Source organism: Phoca vitulina, unplaced genomic scaffold (assembly GCF_004348235.1).
Source record: "Phoca vitulina isolate PV1807 unplaced genomic scaffold, GSC_HSeal_1.0 scaffold58, whole genome shotgun sequence".
Classification (NCBI taxonomy): Eukaryota; Metazoa; Chordata; class Mammalia; order Carnivora; family Phocidae; genus Phoca; species Phoca vitulina.
Window position 1 is genome coordinate 7,029,984 of NW_022589761.1, and position 13,904 is coordinate 7,043,887.

At 37.1% G+C, this 13,904-nt stretch overlaps 1 protein-coding gene and 1 pseudogene across 7 annotated transcripts in view; one reads left to right on the forward strand and one right to left on the reverse strand.

Moving 5' to 3' along the window:
* The window catches only part of ZNF568 (zinc finger protein 568), an 84,639-nt gene that overhangs the window by 61,413 nt on the left and 9,322 nt on the right, over positions 1-13,904 (reverse strand). The window lies entirely within an intron of this gene.
* Positions 2,960-4,687, forward strand: LOC116623293 (annotated as a pseudogene).

Genomic DNA, 13,904 nt, shown 5'->3' on the forward strand with positions numbered 1-13,904 from the left:
ATTTATTTGTCAGAGAGAGAGAGAACACAAGCAGGGGGACCGGCAGGCAGAGGGAGAAGCAGGCTCCCTGCTGAGCAAGGAACCCGATGTAGGACTCGATCCCAGGATGCTGGGATCATGACCTGAGCCAAAGGCAGATGCTTAACTGACTGAGCCACCCAGGCTTAGTCACAGGCCTAGAGTTTTAAAGGTCAGCATGCATGGCTCTGACAGAGCTTGGAGGACGTTGGTGCTACTCTTGGAGAAAAGGCAGGGTAAACAGCCCACAGAAATACAATGTGGAAACAGTGATCTGAAGAGTGCTTGGGGCACACAATGGGGAAGTTAGTTGCTCATCTTGGAGTGAGTCCCAGAGAGGCAGCATTTACAGAGACCCACCTGGGAACAAAGGAACTGTCCAGCACCATTTCCCTCCCCAACTCATCAGCATAAGCACAGGGCCACCTGTGGAAACCAGTGTAGTGCCCACACTAGTACCGATCTTGCTTACACCAAGCCTGCCCCCTCTGTGCTCCGGAAGAACTGCCCTTCCCAGTCATACTTGCATCATTCCCAGTTTGGAGGGTCCCTTACCCCAGAAGACTGGCTCAAACCCCTGCAAACACTGTGTCTCTTGACCTGGGAGTACTGTGAGGCCTTAGCTGTAAATATTTATGCACCCAACATGGGAACACCCAAGCATTACCCTGATACCAAAACCAGATAAAGATATCACAAAAAAGAGAACTACAGGCCAGTACCTCTGATGAACATAAATGCAAAAACCCTCAACAAAATACTAGCAAACCAAATCCAACAATACATTAAAAAAATCGTTCACCATGATCAAGCAGGATTTATTCCTGGGTTGCAAGGGTGGTTCAATATTCTCAAATGAATCAATGTAACACATCACACCAATAAGAGGAAGGATAAGAACCATATGATCATTTCAATAGATGCAGAAAAAGCATGTGACAAAGTACTACACCCATTCATTTTATTTATTTATTTATTTTTATTTTTTAAAGATTTTATTTATTTATTTGTCAGAGAGAGAGAGCAGCAGGCAGAGGGAGAAGCAGGCTCCCCGCTGAGCAGGGAGCCCGACGCGGGACTCAATCCCAGGACCTTGGGATCATGACCTGAGCCGAAGGCAGACACCTAACTGACTTAGCCACCCAGGCACCCTATATTTATTCATTTTAAAAAGCCTCAACAAAGTAGGTTTAGAGGCAACTTACCTCAACATAAGAAAGGCCATATATGAAAAATCCACAGCTAACATCATCCTCAATGGGAAAAACAACCTTTCCTCTAAGATCAGGATCAAAACAAGGTTGTCCACTCTTACCACTCTTATTCAACATAGTACTGAAAGTCCTAACCACAACAGTCAGACCTCAAAAAGAAATAAAAGGCATCCAAATCGGTAAAGAAGAAGTACAACTTTCATTATTTGCAGATGCTGGTGATACTATCTAGAAAACCTGAAAGACTCTGCCAAAAAACTGCTAGAACTGATAAATGAATTCAGTAAAGTTGGAGGATGCAAAATCAATCTACAGAAATCTGTTGCATTTTTCATACAATAATAATGAAGCAACAGAAAGAGAAATTAAGAAAACAATCCCATTTACAATTACACCAAAAATAATAAAATACTTAGGAATAAATCTAACCAAAGAGGTGAAAGACCTGTACTCTGAAAACTATAAAATAGTGAGGAAAGAAGCTGAAAATGACAAATGAAATGGAAAGACATTCCATGCTCATGGACTGGAAGAACAAATATTGTTCAAATGACTATACTGTCTGGGGTGCCTGCCTGGCACAGCTGGAAGAGCTTGTGACTCTTGATCTCAGGGTCATGACTCAAGCCCCCTGTTGGGTGTAGAGATTACTAAAAACAAACAAACAAAACCCCAAAACCCCCATATATATATAAAACTTTAAAAAAATGTCGGGGTGCCTGGGTGGCTCAGTCATTAAGCATCTGCCTTCGGCTCAGGTCATGATCCCAGGGTTTTGGGATTGAGCCCTGCATCGGGCTCCCTGCTCGGCAGGAAGCCTGCTTCTCCCTCTCCCACTTCCCCTGCTTGTGTTCCTGCTCTCGCTTTCTCTTTCTCTGTCAAATAAATAAATAAAATCTTTTAAAAAAACAAAACAAAAAAAACTTTAAAAAAATGTCTACATTACCCAAAGCTATCTACACATTTAATGCAATCCCTATCAAACTACCAATCAATTTCACAGAGTAGAACAAACAATTATAAAATCTGTATGGAACAAGAAAAAGCCCTAAATAGCCAAAGGAATCTTGAGAAAGAAAAGCAGGGGCACCTGGCTGGCTCAGTTGAAAGAGCATGCTTGATCTTGGAGGTGGGGAGAGGCTGTGGTTTCAAACCTCATGTTGGGTGTAGAGGTTACTTAAAAACTTTAAAAAGAAAGAGAAAAGAAAAGCTGGCGGCATCACAATTCCAGACCTCAGGTTATATTACAAAGCTGTAGTAATCAAAACAGGATGATACTGGCACAAAAATAGACAGATCAATAGAACAGAATAGAAAATCCAGAAATAAATCCACATTTATATGGTCAATTAATCTTTGACAAAGCAGGAAAGAATATCCAGTGGGAAAAAGGCAGTTTCGTCAACAAATGGTGCTGGGAAAACTAGACATCAACATGTAAAAGAATAAAAGTGGAGGGGTGCCTGGGAGGCTCAGTTGGTTAAGTATCTGCCTTCAGCTCAGGTCAAAATCCCAGGGTACTGGGACTGAGCCCCACATCGGGCTCCCTGCTCAGCGGAGAGCCTGCTTCTCCCTCTCTCTCTGCTGGCCACACCCCTGCTTGTGCTCTCTCTCTCTCTAACAAATAAATAAAATCTTTTAAAAAAGAATGAAAGTGGAACACTTTCTTATACCATATAGAAAAATAAATTAAAAATGGATTAAAGACCTAAATGTGAGACCTGAAACCATAAAAATCCTAGAAGAGAGCAGAGGCATTAATTTCTCTGACACTGGTGTAGCGATTGTTTTCTCAATAGGTCCCTTTAGGCAAAGGAAACAAAAGCAAAAATAGACTTGCACCCCAGTGGCAGAGATGTAAAGGCCCTCCTTATGCTTCCTCCCCATCCAGTCAGTGCTCTCCCTCACTCTCCTCTCCTCGTCCCCAAGGAGAAGACACAGCTCATCCAGAAGGTGAAGCTGGCTGAGCAGGCCAAGCACTACGACAACATGGCAATTTGCATGAAGGCCAAAACCGAACAGGATGCCAAGCTGTGCAACAAGGAGCACAATCTGCTCTCCATGGCCTATACAAATGTGTCAGGGCAGCAGGTCAGCGTGGAGAGTCATGTGGAGCATGAATGTGGTCAGGGCTGCAGGTCAGCGTGGTGAGTCATCTGGAGCATGGAGCTGAAAACTGACACCTCCAACAAGAAGTTGCTGATTTAAGGACTATTGGAGAAAGAGGAGTCTGAACTGAGGTCCATCCGCATCACAGTATTAGAATTGTTGGACAAGTATTTAATAGCCAATGCAACTAATCCAGAGAGTAAGGTCTTTTATCTGAAAATGAAGGGAGATTACTTGGGGTACCTTGTTGAAGTGGCATGTGGTGATAATCAAAAACAAACAAGAGATAATTCCCAAGGAGCTTACCAAGAGGCTTTTGATATAAGCAAGAAAGAGATGCAACCTATATACCCAATATGCCTGGGGGTGGCTCTTAACGTTTCTGTATTTTACTATGAGATCCTTAATAACCCAGAGCTTGCCTGCACACTGGCTTAAACTGCTTCTGATGAGGACATTGCAGAACTTAATACACTGAATGAAGACTCATGCATAGACAGCACCCTTACCATGCAGTTGCTTGGAGACAACCTAACATTATGGACATCAGACCGTGCAGAAGAAGAATGTGATGCATCAGAAGGGGCAGGAAAACTAAATGCATACAAGGTGTCATCCTTCTTCCCCTCAGAAACCTTTTTACTCATCTCCATTTCTTATTCCATTTGGATTTCCTATAGCAAAGAAACCCATACATGTGTATGAAATCAACTGGTTATAGTCTTCACATTGCAGCTTTGGGAAAACTCATTTCTTGATTTGTTGTCTTGGCCTTCCTGGTATGCAAGTTACTGCTATAGAAAAGTATTAATAGCTTCATTTCATATAAACATAGGTAATACCCAACATTTATGTAGAAGACTAAAAATATATCTGGTATGTAAATAATCTGAACCAGTTCTGCAAGTGACTGTGAAGATATGAAGATATTACTGTGAAGATATGAAAATGTAGTTCATTACAATTTAAAAAGTGTTCTATGTAACTTCTTAATTTCTACATTCCCTCCATTACTCTTCTTTAGGGGTATCCTTTCAGTAAGCAACTTTTCCATGCTCTTAATGTTATTTCTTTCTGGTAGGAATCCAGAAGTATTAGACTGAATGGAAATGCATTTGTCATTTCTGTGCTGGGGATCACAAACTGAAATGCCTCCCTTATCATATATGATGGAGATCTTGTGTTTCTGTGACAACAGGAAGTTTCCTTATTCATTTTTCTTTTTTTTTTTCCTTATTCATTTTTCATTTGCTGCTGTTTGACAAGTTCCCAATAAAAATTCACTTACACCTCCAAAAAAAGCAAAAATAAACTATCGGGATACACCAAAATAAAAACTTCTGCATAGTCAAGGAAACAATCAACAGAACTAAAAGGCAACCCATGGACTGGGAGGAGGTATTTGCAAATGACATATCTGATAAAAGGTTAGTATCCAAAATATATAAAGAACTTATAAAACTCAATACCCAAAAAACAAATAATCCAATTAGAAAATAGGCAGAAGACATTAACAGACATTTCTCTAAAGAAGACACAGAGATGGCCAAGAGACACATGAAAAGATGCTCATTATCCCTTATCATCAGGGAAATGCAAATCAAACCTACAATGAGAGATCACCTCACAACTAAATGGCTAAAATCAACAACAGAAGAAACAACTGCTGTTGGTGAGGATGTGGAGAAGGGGAACTCTCTTACACTGTTGGTGGGAATACAAACTGGTACGGCCACTCTGGAAAACAGTATGAAAGTTTCTCAAAAAGTTAAAAATAGAACTACCCTATGATCCAGCAATCAGTACTGAGTAGTTACCCAAAGAATACAAAAACACTCATTCAAAAAGATACATGCGCCCCTATGTTTATTGCAGCATTATTTACAATAGCCAAGATGTGGAAGCAGCCCAAGTGTCCATCAACTGATGAATGGATAAATTTGATGTGGCATATATATATATATATATAATATATATATATATAATTCAGTCATAAAAAAGAATGAAATCTTGCATTTGCAACAACATGGATGGTCTAGAAAGTATAATGCTAAGTGAGATAATTCAGTCAGAGAAAGACAAATACCATATGATTTCACTCATGTGTGGAATTTAAGAAACAAAATAGGCAAAGAAAGAAAAAAAAAAGAGAGAGAAACCAAGAAACAGACTCTTAACTATAGAGAACAAACTGATGGTTACTAGAGGGGAAGTAGGTAGGGGGATGGGTGAAATTGGTGATGGGAATTAAGGAGTGCACTTGTCGTGATGAGCACCAGGGTTTAAAATAAAAACTGAAAAAAAAAAAGGATGATATACTGAAAATGTCTCATCAAATAGAGAATCTAAACAAAGAGACAGGAGTTATAAAAGGAACCACACAAATTCTGAATTGAAAAGTACAATAACTAAAGTGAAAAAATTACTAGACAGGCTCAGTAGACGAGCTGAACTGGCAGAAGAAAGAATTAGCAAACTTGTAGACTTACACGAGATTCTACAACCTGAGGACCAAAGAGGAGAAAGAATGAAGAAAAATAAACAGCCTCAGAGAAATGTGGGACATCAAGTGCACTATCAAATGTGCACATGAGTGTGTACCAATATACACATGGTGAAAGTACTAAAGGACAAGAAAAAATAAAGAAATCACAATGGAAATTACTAAATGCTATGAGATGAATGAAAATGAAGACACAATATAATAAAACTTATGTGATGCCACTAAAGAAAGACTTAGAGGGAAATCTATAGCTGCATTAAGGTAATACCCACATTAGAAAAGAAGAAAGATTGCAAACCAATACACTAACTTTTCAACTATAGATACTGGAAAAAGAACAAACAAAAGCCGAAGTAACCCAAAAGAAAGAAATAATAAACATTAGGTCGGAAGTCAATAAAATAGAGACTGGAAAAATGATAGAAATATCAGTGAAACCAAAACTTGGGTCTTTGAAAAGATCAACAAAATTGACAAACCTCTCATTTGACTGACCTAAAAAAAAAGAGAGAGAGAGAGAGAGGACTCAAAACATTAAACTCAGGAATGAAAGAGGAGACATTACTACTAACCTCAAAGAAATAAAAAGGATTAGAGGGAAATATTATGCAAAGAGCATGCCAGCAAATCAGGTGATTTACATGAAATAGACAAATTCCTAAAAGACACAAACTAATGAACCTGAATCAAGGGGAAAAAAAAGAAGAAAATCTGAATAGACCTGTAACAAAGACATTGAATGAGTAATCAAAAAACTACCCCCCTCCCAAAAAAAAGCTCTGGCCCATGTGGCTTCACTGGTAAATTCTACCAAACAACAAAGAAAAATTAACACCAATTCTTCACAAACTCTTCCAAAATAGGAAAGGAGAAAACACTCATTCTATAAGGCCAGTATTACCTTGATAGTAATACCAAACAAAGACAAAAAAAGAAAACTACAGGCCATTATCCCTCATTAATACAGAAGTAAAAATCCTCAACAAAATGCTAACAAATTTCATCCAACAAAATATAAAAAGGGAACACAGACGTTTATAGCAACTTTATTCATAATTGCCAAAACTTAAAAGCAACCAAAATGTCCTTTAGTAGGTGAATGGATAAATAGTGGTATATCCAGATAATGGAATATTATTCAGCAGTAAAAAGAAATGAACTATCAAGTCATAAAAAGATATGGAGGAACCTTATAACATATATAACTTGAGTGAAAGAAGCTGATCTGAAAAGGCTACACACTGTATGATTCCAACCATATGACATTCTGAAACAGGCAAAACTATGGAGACAGTAAAAAGATCACTGATTGCCATGAGTTGGGGCAGGAGAGTGGACCAATGAATAGACAGAGCACAGAGGATTTTTAAGTCAGTGAAAATACTTTGTATGATACTATAATGATGGATACATGCCATTATACACTTGTCCAATTCCATCAACTGTGCAACATCAAGAGTGAACCCTAATGTAAACTATGCATTTGGAGGATTATGATGTCAATATAGGCCCATAAATTGTAATACATGTACCATTCTGGTGGGGGATATTGATAATGGGGGAGGCTATGCATTCAAGGAGACAAGGGGTATATGGGAAATCTTTATACTTTCAACTTTGCTGTGAACTTAAAACTGTTCTTTAAAATCAAATAAACAAAAATATATAAAAATGATTATGTACCATGAGCAAGTGGGATTTATCCCAGGAATGCAATATTGGTTTAACACCTGAAAATCAATTAATGTAATACATGGTATCAATAGAATAAAAACAAAAACCATGGATCATCTCAACAGATGCAGAAAAAACACTTAACACCCAACCTTTTTTCATGATAAAAACACTCAACAAACTAGCAAAAAAGGGAAACTTTCTCAATGTTATATAAGGCATCCACAAAAACTCCACAGCTAACATAATAAATGGTGATAGACTAAATGCTTTCCCTTTAAGGTCAGGAACAAGGATATACTTCTACATAGCAATGAAGGTTTTATTTATTTATTTATTTTTAATTAATTTATTTATTTGTCAGAGAGACAGAACAAACAGAGAGAGCAGCAGGCAGAGCAGGCAGAGGGAGAAGCAGGCTCCCTGCTGAGCAAGGAGCCCGATGTGAGACTCAATCCCAGGACCTTGGGATCATGACCTGAGCCAAAGGCAGATGCTTAACCGACCGAGCCACCCAGGTGTCCCACAATGAAGGTTTTAGACAAAGTAATTAGGCAATAGAATTAAATAAAAGGCATCCAGATTAGTTAAGAGAAAATAAAACTATCTATTTTCATATGGGATGATTTTTGAATATAGAAAATCTAAGGAAGCCACTAAAATTCTGTTAGAATAAACAATTTCAGCAAGGTTGCAGAATATGGGATCAACACAATCAGCTACCTTTCTAGACACTTGTAGTGAACATCCAAAAATGAAATTAAGAAAACAATCCCATTTACAATAGCATCAAAAAGAATAAAATACTTAAGGATAAGTTTAACAAAATAGGTGTCAAACTTATATTCTGAAAATTACAAAATATTACTGAAAGAAACTTTAAAGACCTAAAAAAAAGAAAGACATTCCATGTTCGTGGATTGTAAAACTTAATATTAGATAACAATACACCTCAAATTGATCTACAAATTCAATGCAGTTCATATCAAAATACCAGTTGCCTTTTTTGCAGAAATGGAAAAGTGATCCTAATAAAATTCCTATAAAAATGCAAGGGACACAGAATAGCCAAAAAAATCCTGAAAAAGAAAAAAAACTGGAGGATTCACACTTCCCAATTGCAAACATACTACAAGGCTATAATAATCAAGACAGTATGGTACCGGCATAAGGACAGACATAGGAGATCAATGAACTAAAACAGATTTCAGAAATAAATACTCACATTTTAGTGAATTTATTTTAGGCAAGGGTGCTAAGACAATTCACTGGGGAAAAGAATAGTCTTTTCAACAAATGGTGCTGGGACAACCAGATTATGTGTATATACAAAACAGTGCAGTTGGATCCCTACCTCACATCATGTACAAAAATGAACTCAAAGTGAATCAAAGACCTAAATCTAAGAGCTAAAACTATGAAATTTTTAGAAGAAAACATGGGTGTGGGAGCTTCCAGGTTGGTGAATACATGGAAGTGTGCTTGGAGAGAGGATGGAAGCTCTGTGCTGAATGAGAGATCTGGCTGAGATGTAAAACAAGGATGAGATGAAAAAGGAAATAGGCAGGATCAAGGATTGCCAACATAATAGAGATTCAACAGCAGAATTAAACTACTCACAAGATGAAAAATAATTTTTAATAGATATTGGAGGGTATAAAGAACAGAACTGTCAGTGTGACTATGGAGGTCAGATCCAAGAAGCTCTCCTAGAATGTGGAGTAAAATAATAAAGAGATGAAAGTTTTGAAAGATGATGACAAATATGGAAGACGGAGAATGAAGACCTAATCTAAAAACTATACTCACTGTTGAGAAACCACAATACAAAGAAAAACCAAAGGCACAAATGAAAAAAAAAAAAAATTGAAGGAGCTGAAATAAAAATAGAGATATTGTAACCTTGGATTAGGCAATGGGCTTTTATTTTTTGTTAATTTTTTAAAAAGATTTTATTTATTTGAGAGAGAGACCTAGATAGCTACAGAGAGCACGAGCAGGGAGGAGAGAGAGAAACAGGCTCCCCGCTGAGCAGGGAGTCGGGCTCAATCCCAGGACCCCAGGATCATGACCTGAGCCGAAGGCAGACACCCACCCAACTGAGCCACCCAGGCACCCCAATGGACTTTCAGATATGACACCAAAAGCACAAGCAACAAAAGAAAAAAATGGACATCAAAAAATGTAAAAATTTTGTGTTTTCAAGAACTTCATCAAGAAAATGAAAAGACAGGGGCACCTGGATGGTTCAGTCAGTTAAGCGCCTGCCTTCCACTCAGGTTATGATCCCAGGATCCTGGGATCTAGCCCCGCATCAGGCTCCCTGCTCGGTGGGGAGCCTGATTCTCCCTCTGCCTCTGCCCCTCCCCTCACTTGTGCACGAGCACGCACATGCGCGCTCTCTCTCTCTCTCTCTCTCTCTCTCTGAAATAAATAAACCTTAAAAAAAAAAAAGAAAGTGAAAAGATAACTCATAGCCTTGACTGGGGCTGTGGGGTGGGCTCATGTCTGCTCCTCATGTGTTCATTCAGGTGAAAGGGCAGCTTCCTGGGGCAAGCTCTTCACTTAACTTGGTTCATGTACTCCAGTGATTTGCCAAGACCAGTTGACCTGCATCCCAAAGTAGAGCCCAAAACCCACAGTCAACATGCAGATTCCTAGCATGAGAATAAATGCCTGTTGTTCTACTGACAAAAGAAGCAGGAAAATGGAATACATATCTGATTAACATATACCTAACTGAAAAAATTTTCAAGGTACTAGGCTTTCAAAGTGGAGCCAGATTTAGACATTTTTCCTGGTTAACAATGAGGCTGTAGCGTCTGACATCAAAATTTACTGGCTTCAAAATTTACTAATTGTGTAACTTCAACAGCCAAATTTGAGCCTTAATTTCCTCATTTGCAAAGTGGCATTTTCCTCAACGGGTTGATGTAAGAACTAAAGGAGACAAAAGGTGAGAAGTACTCAGAACTAAGCTTGGGACCCACTAATCATTCAATAAATGTTTTAGGAATAGATAATCCCAATGGAATATAAACCATAACAAAGATAAGGAAAAACAAGAGAAAACATATTTTCCACTAGTTCTAATAAATTAGCATTAAAACATCTTTTCCACTAACCCTAGTGAATGAGCATAAATCTCATAGAAAAAAACCAAAGATTACATTCCTGACAAAACCTATAAACAAGTAACAAAAGACCTAGAAGTAAATATGAGTTAATTTCTGACTGTATAAAATGATGAATCAGTGCTTTATAATAGGCTACTTTTTCAAGATGTTAACTCTCTTTACATACATATGTTAAAAATGCCATATGAGTAACAAGGAACAAAAGGGATTGAACCTTAAACAAATTCAAAATTTGTCATTAAGTTCTATTTTTTCTCCTGTCAGAGAGAACCAAGAAAAAGATGGGTATCCCCCTAGCCCTGGCAACAAGACTTAACATTTTAAAAAGTTCTTGCTGGTATCACAGTACTTTCCTTTCCTTCATTTTTAAGATCCTTAATAGGACAAATCTTTTTTTAAAAAAATAACAGTTTATAGTAGGGCATAAAGGCAATTACATGTCAGTTCTGTGGTATATATGATGACTGGCAACTTTTTCTAAAAGAGGATTTTTTTCTTAGAGTTATACAAATATTAAATACGCCTTTAAAAACTTGGAGCACGACACACATTTTTTAATATTTTTTCTTGGATATTTTATATTCTTATTTTTCAAATATATTCTAGACTCAGCTTGAATAGACTTGCTTTATTCTAAGAAAAATATTTAGAATCTTTTTTTAAAGATTTATTTATTTGAGAGAGACAGAGAGAGTACACGTAGGGGGAGGGGCAGAGGGAGAAGAAAAGGGAGACTCTCATGCAGACTCCCCACTGCTGAGTGAGTTGTGGATACTGAGATCAAGACCTTGAGTCGAAACTTAACTGAGCCACTCAGGTGCCCCAAAATATCTAGAATCTTTTTCAGATAAGTCTGAAGATTAATTTAAAAAGAAGTTATATTGGTTTAATAATGATGGATCCTATCCAAAAAGTTTGTTTTAAAAATGTACTTAAATCCTCTTTGAGGCCACATTAATATTTTAAAGGTTTTTTTTCTCCCATACACATCAGATACTTTTTTTCTTTATGGTTTTGTTTCTACTCTTACCACCTTCCATTTTATTTTTCATCTGATTGTGGTTTAGATAGAGAATGCTATTGGTTTTTGTGTAAATTTTGTGTCCATATTGGATTCAGTTGTTATTTCTCTTCAGCTGCCCACATAGATAACTGTATCATCTAGATATCATAATTTTGCATGCACCTTCCCAGTTTTTATCTTCCATTTTTTTCTCTTTGTTATATGCCTAGGCATATAGTATTACAGTAAATAAATGTGGTAGCATGGGCGATCTGGTTGTGTTCCTGAGTTTGGTGGGAATGTGTCTCATTTTCCCTAGTAAACATGGTGCGGGCTTTTAGCTTATTATGTGTGGAAAAATTGTTAACAATATCGTGTTAATAAAGTGTCCTTTTACTCCTATTTTATAGATAGATTCTTTTAAAATCTGAAGTTCTGGGGCGCCTGGGTGGCTCAGTCGTTAAGCGTCTGCCTTCGGCTCAGGTCATGGTCCCAGGGTCCTGGGATCGAGCCCCGCATTGGGCTCCCTGCTCTGCAGGAAGCCTACTTCTCCCTCTCCCACTCCCCTTGCTGGTGTTCCCTCTCTCGCTGTCTCTCTCTCTGTCAAAAAATAAATAAAATCTTTTAAAATAAATAAATAAAATCTGAAGTCCTGATTTTTAAAAAAATTAGCAGCTCTATGAAGCTGATTATCTTTTTTTCTTGAATATGATGAATTATATTAATAGATTCCCTTAACTTGAAACATCTTTGTGATAGAAAAAAAATTGCACTCAATTCTTCTCCAATTAGTCTATAAATTCTTTGCAATTCCAGTTAAAATCCCAACAGGATTTTTATTCCTTTAGAACCAGATAAATTGATTCTAAAATTCAAACAGAAACATAGGGGTCCCAAAGTAGCTAAGAAATTTCTGAATGACTAGGAACAACATGTGTGTGGTGGGAAGTGGGGAAATCCTTGCCTAAGCAACAGGGTTATTTTAAAGTTACAGTAATTAAAACAATGTAAACACACACACATACACACACACAGAGTACAGTACTGGTACAGATATAGACAAATAGATTAAAGGAACAGAATAAAGAGCCTAGAAACAATTAAGCACGCACATGATAAAGGTGGCATCACAAAAGAAATATCTATTTAACAATAGTGTTGGAACAACTGATCTTCTACATGTTAAAATAATCCTAGTAATAGAATTATCAGTAAATTCCTACCTAAAGGGGAACCTGGGTGGCTAAGTTGGTTGAGCGACTGCCTTAGGCTCAGGTCCTGATCCTGGAGTCCTGGGATGGAGTTCCACGTCTGGCTCCCTGCTCAGCAGGGAGTTTGCTTCTCCCTCTGACCCTCCCCCCTCTCATGCTCTCTCTCTCTCATTCGCTCTCTCAAATAAATAAATAAATAAAATCTTTAAAAAAAAATTCCTACCTAAAATCAATTACAAAATTAAATTCCAATTGGACTAAAGACTAAATATGAAAAACAAAGTTTTGAAAATAGACTATCTCTATAATCTAATATTATGAAAGATGTCTTAGAAAAGACCACCACTGGCAACTCATGAAAGAAAGGACTATTAAATACTGATGCTGTATATTAATGTTGACTGAATTTTTATTGTATGCACATATGTATCATATGCTAAATATAACTATCCAAATTTAAAATGCCTATACAACAAAAGATACATAACAACATAAAAGTGGCAGATTAGGAAAAGGTATCTATAGAAATCCTAATGACAAAGAAGGCATTCTTAAAATTCCCTAAATTCAAGTAGAAAAAGGACTAACCATATAAAATAAATAATATGAACATGAACAGTCAATTGTCAAAATTTGCATTCCTTCACTCAGGAGTGGGCTTCAATCTGTATAGTATCATAGTGTAGCCCGAGAGTCAGGCTGTATGGGTTTGAATTCTGGCTTTATTACACACTTCATGCATGAAGTTATGTCAGCTTCTTAACCTCTGTGCTTTACTTCCCTTCTTTGTAAAAATTATAGAAAAAAAATATAGTAGAATAATATCTACTTTACAAGCTTCTGATAATGATTACATGAAATAAGCTATCTGAAGTTTATAGCATAATACACCTGACACATAAAAAGTACTCAATAAAGCTATTATTGTTGTAGGAAATTTTTCTAGCTGCTTTTCTACCTGTAGTCTATTCACATATAAATAAAAGCTGCCATGGACTATATTTATATCCATATTCTAGAATGAATTTGGGACTG